Consider the following 6,000-nt stretch of genomic DNA (forward strand, 5'->3'; position numbering starts at 1 on the left):
GTACATGTTAGATAAAGCAGACTTCCAATCATAGACCTGTAGTCTGGTTGGTTTACTGTGGGAGGGAGAATCATCATTAAAACTGAGGCTACATCCTATTATCATGGGAGTACATATAGGTTTGCAATCTTCCATCCCATACTTCTTTAGAATCTGCTTGAGATATTTTTTTGTGAGAGAAAGATGCCATCTTTTGCTTGTTGCACTTGTAGACCAAGAAAATAGGTTAGTTCCCCAAGTAAATACATTTCAAATTCTTTCTACATAAAAAAAGCAAAGTTTTGACTCATATATTCTTCATTACTTCTAAATATGATATCATTAACATAAACAACAATAATTAGCAGTTTATCATTTTCAATTTTTGTGTACAAGTTGATGTCTACGGATCCTTTTGTGAAACCTTGTTGTTGAAGATATTTGTCAAGACGATAATACCATGCCTGTGGAGCTTGTTTTAGCCCATATAAAGCATTTTTGAGTTTGCATACAAGGTTTTCATCATCCCCCAAAACGAATCCTTTTGGTTGTTCAATATATACTTCTTCTTCTAGATCTCCGTTAAGGAAATCAGATTTTACATCCATTTGATAAAATTTGAAACGTCAAAAACTTGATAATGCAAGAAACATTCTTATGGCTTCAAATCTGGCTATTGGTGCAAATGTTTCTTCAAAGTCTATAGCTTCTTGTTGAGCATAACCTTTACAAACAAGTATATCTTTGTTCCTAGCGACCTCTCCATTTTCATTCAACTTATTTTTGAATATCCATTTTGTCCCAATAACATTTTTTTCATGAGGCCTTGGAACCAATTCCCAAGTGTCATTCTTTTCAATTTGATCAAGTCCTTCATCCATGGCCTTAACCCAACATTCATCTTTACTAGCTTTATTTACATTTTGTGGTTCAATGGTGGATAATAAAGCTAGATAACTAGGAGATCCTACAAGGGTTCTTCTTGTTTGTACCCCAGATTCCTTTTCTCCTAAAATTTGAGTTTCTAGATGATTCTTTTGAACATACTTGGATGGAGCCTTTTCTTTATCTGATGTGTCTTCTTCTGCTGCTTCATTAGTTTATTCTTCTATCTCATTGCGATTTGATGTGGGAAAAAATTCATCATCATCATCACCTTTTGTTGATGTTACCTTTTTGGGATCTATGCATGCTTCATCAATCACAACATCAATGCATTCAAAAATTTTCCGAAGTCCCTTATGGTAACATTTGTATCCTTTTCTTCTAGATGAGTAATCAAGAAGTATTCCTTCATCTGATCTAGCTTCAAACTTATCAAGTTTTTCATCATTATTTTTTATGAAACATTTGCTTCCAAAAAACTCTAAAATTCTTTACAGTGGGAGGCTTGCCATACCAAAGTTCATACAATGTTTTATCGCTATTCACACGAACATGAGCCTTGCTGAGAATATGTACTACGGTATGTGCAGCTTCACTCCAGAAGGTGTCAGGAGTTCCAGACTCATCAAGCATATCACGAGAAATTTGTTGAATAGTTCTATTCATTCTTTTTTCCACGCCATTTTGTTGAGGAGTTTTAGCTACAAACAATTGTCTTTTTATGCCATGTTGTTCACAAAAATAAAAGAATTGATCTGATATGTATTCTCCTCCTCGATCAAATCTGAGAAATTTGATTTTTAGATCTAATTCATTTTCAACTAATTCTTTGAAGACTTTAAATTTATCAAATTCTTCATCTTTGTGTTTCAACAAACCGATCCAACACATTCTAGAAAAGACATCAATGAATAAGATATAGTATTGTTCTCCACGAGGTGACTTTTTCCTTACTGGTCCACACAAATAATTATATATAAGTTCAAGAGGCTTACTTGCTGATCCTTCTTTGGCATTGAATTTAACTCTGGTTTTATTACCGAATTGACATGAATTACATATGGTACTTTCTAGTAGGGTGATGATGGGTAGATCACAAACAAATTTGAGCCTTCTTGATTTTCTTATTTGAGAGAAGCTTAGATATCCCAACCTTTTGTACCATAACCAGTTTTCCTTTGCCTTTCCTAGGTAACTTTTTTCATGGCCACCTTTCAATATATACAAACTTCTCAGGGTTCTTGTTCCTTTTATTATGGTCTTTCTTGTGTCAAGTTCATGAACCACACATTCTTTTGGTCGGAATACCACCTCATTTCCTTGGTCACACATTTGGCTAACACTCAATAAGTTATTCTTTAATCCATCAACAAACATAACATTACGATCTTTAACCTTTTCTTTTAGAAAAACAGAACTTTTACCCTTAATGACAGTAGGTGAGTCATTTCCAAAAGTGACATTCTTTTCTTTCTCTAAATCATTGTATGAAATAAGTTTATCTTTATCACCTACCATGTGTTTTGAGCATCCGCTATCAATGTACAATGATTTTCTTTTCCTTATGCAAATAATGCTATGCCACAAATTTTGGACTATAACTCCTTCCTTTTCCATACCTTAGAATTTGTTGATATTTGCTCTTTTGAGATGTTGGCTATAATTTTCTCCTGCATTCAGATTCTTCATGTCCAAAGTTATTGCAAAATGAGCATTCAATTTCATCTTTAAGAGGTGAGAAGTTATTACAAGTGTTCTTATTGACTCCTGCGTCATTCCTTTGTTTTCTTGCTTCTCTAGTCATGATGGTTTTGTATGCAATAATTGAGAAACCTTATGACCAAAATTATGACATGAGAAACATTGTCCATTTAAGAAGAAATTTCTGTGATCATAGAATCTTCTGGCATTGTTTACCTTTTTACTGGTGCTTTTGTTGTTGTTCATCCTTGGATTAGAGTGAACATGATTTATCTGTGGAATGACTCTATTCTTTTACTGAGGACTGAAGCTTTGCTGACTAGTTTTTGTTGCATTTAGATAGCTTCCGGTGGTGGCTGAAGAATTTTCTATTTGAGATGTTTCTCCAGTGTATCCAAGACCTGTCTTCATAAGAGGAGAGCATTATGCCTTGATAATTTCATCTAAGGTTTCAGATCCTTTAGAAAATCTAATATTCTGAGTTTTTATTTTCTTAAGTTCCTTTCTTAGACTTACTACTTCACATTATAACTTCTCATTGTGCTTTTCCTTTTCTATGAGTTGATGATTCAATGTATCTATGGCTACTTTGTTTTCTTCCAATAAAATTTTGAGTTGAGTAATTTCTTCAAAGAAATCCTTTTCCTCTAAAGCATCCACAAATTTATCTTTATACTCATTAGTATTTTTCTCAAAATCCATGAGTAATTTAATATCTTGATCATATTCTCCTTCATTATTTGACAAGTAATCACTATCTTCATGAGTATAATAACTTCTTATATTGTCAAACTGTCTCCTATTACCTTTTGCAGTATCATTCCCTTTGTCATGGTTGTCTTTATGAGGACATTTAGTAGCATAATTACCAACTCTACCACAAGAAAAACATTTGAAGGGAAGCTTACCTCTGAACCTTCTGGTGCCCAATTGAAGTTTCTTTACAAAGTTCACCTCATCTTCTTCTGATATATATCCTAATTCCTTGTGTTCTTCCTTTTCTTTTCCTTTTGCAGATGCTTTAAATGTGGATTCTCTTACTTCTGAGGGACCTCCTTTCCTCATTTCAAAATCAGCCAGGATCCTGTGAAGTTGAACAACAATAAGAGTCTGCAGATCCTGCTTCTCTTCAATGGCATACACTTTTGAATTGAATTTAGGAGTTAGATATCTTAAAATTTTCTCTACTAAAGTGGTGTACTTTATTTCTTCACCCAAAATTTTCATGTGATTTACAATCTCATCTATATGTAGAAAGAAACTAGCAATACTTTCATCATTATGCATTCTGAGAGTTTCATATTGAATTCTGAGAGTTTTGAGTTTTGTACTTTTTACCTTGGTATCGCCTTCATAGATTTGAATGATTCTATCCCATATTTATTTTTCTGTGTTTAATTGCATAACTTTGACAAATTAGAAATCTGTCAGACTTCCCAATAATGCATTTACAACTTTGGCATTGGTTTCATACATCTTCTTTTATAATGCATTCGTGGGAATTGCAACTGGATATTGGTAACATCCTTCCACAATTGCCCAAAATCATGCTCCAAGGGACTGAAGATAGGATCTAGTTCCTATCTTCGAATATATTAAATTATTTCTGTTGAAGAGTGGTGTTCTGATAGGTGTTGTTTTGTCTTGGTTGCTCATCTTGGGATATCTTCCTTTAAGTGATCAAGCTTCTTTTGAAGGACCTGCTCTGATTTGATTTGTTGGGAAAAGTACTGAGAGGGGGGTGAATCAATACTTTAAAAACTCACAAATAATAATTTTGTTTTCTGAAATATGTACGCAACTTTATTGAACCCAACTCGTATATGTACGTGACTGTTGTAAAAGAAACTAGTGTATGCTTAGTAAAATTGTAAAACAACTAATTCTTTATCTATTAAACTTAAACCAGAATGTAAGAGATTTATCAGGCATTTGATAAGAAGTAAGCAAGTGCAGTAAGAAAATAATAAAGTATCACACATAAGAAACACACATGAACACCAGGATTTAAGGTGGAAACCCAATGTGGGAGAAAACCACCATTGTTGTCGTCTCAGTCTTCAAACTTATTAATATCAAAAACTTCTTACATTATTGTACTGGTGCAAACTCATGCCAGTATGCAGGCACCCACCTACTGAAGGCTACAACCTTCACTCGTTCTCCAACTCCTACTGGAAGGGAGATCTAACCCCCTGATCTGATCACCAGCTACTACTAGCAGGAATCTTTGACTTCCTCAATGAAGGATCCAACCCTTAGCAACATCCATGGATCACATTTCATAAATTTTCACACTGAATCCACTTGATTTAATACATTACAACTTGTAGATCAACTGAAGCAAACACCAACTTAATTCAAACAGAACAGTGAGATCACTGTAACCAAAACATGAAATTGAACTCAAATATTGCATCAACACAAAGAATCAATTGCAACCTTGATCATTCATATGCCAACATGTATACTCTACTTCACTTAAGGCACCCTGCTTGTATATGCGCTTTTCTATAAGGAAACCTATGTACAAATCTCAATGTATTAAAAACTTGTAATTCTGAATCAGACATAGAGTTGACTAAAGTTATTATAAAATATTTTTTTAGCTTATAGGACCCTTATATAGTTAACAACATCAATAATATTTTCAACCAATCAACATGCAACCAAATTCAACTTCATCATTCAATCAGTTCTACTTCAGACATTATCACTCAATCCAGATCAACATGAGAACATCATTGAAAGACAACAGAGATACAACAATAATAATAAGGTTGATCAGTCATTTATGAACAAAACCTTCCTTTATGTACGCAACTTTCAAGAAACGAACTTGCATGTATATGCGACTAAACTGAGTTTGACCAAGCTGTGTACAAATCTGTAAATTTTGCCCTAAAATTGCACAACTCTTTAGAACTTCAGAAAGACCCAGATCATAATATTCAGAGCTAAAAACATGTGTAAATACTTAGATCTATTCAATCCATGAACATATCATACAATGGAAATTCATTTTAGGTCTCATGATCCTCATCCATCATGGTATTCATCGGTGCATAATATTTCAGATCTATATGTCAACTATGGCCCTTGCAATATAAACATACTTCAGATTGAAGTATTCATCAAAAACCCTTTCACATGCACACTTAGCACTTTGATCTTCACCTCCTTATATAGTTAGATCCTTAGCCAATACCATGAGTCAAAACTACACTAGTGCTGGTGGTAATCTTGGACGGGATCAAGTAACTATTATTGCGCTCAATATTGTGGGATAATACCATGGTAAGGACCCTTGGTATTCTTAAATTAGTGCACCAACATTTACGTGACTTTTCTTCTTTGTACCGCATGTATACGTGACTTTGCCTTGACAAACCCACGTATAGATCTTCAAATATTCACCTTTATCAAACTTATGAT

The sequence above is a fragment of the Pinus tabuliformis genome, chromosome 6 (assembly GCF_031772625.1).
Source record: "Pinus tabuliformis cultivar Carrire ecotype Pingquan chromosome 6, CPIR1, whole genome shotgun sequence".
Taxonomy (NCBI): Eukaryota; Viridiplantae; Streptophyta; class Pinopsida; order Pinales; family Pinaceae; genus Pinus; species Pinus tabuliformis.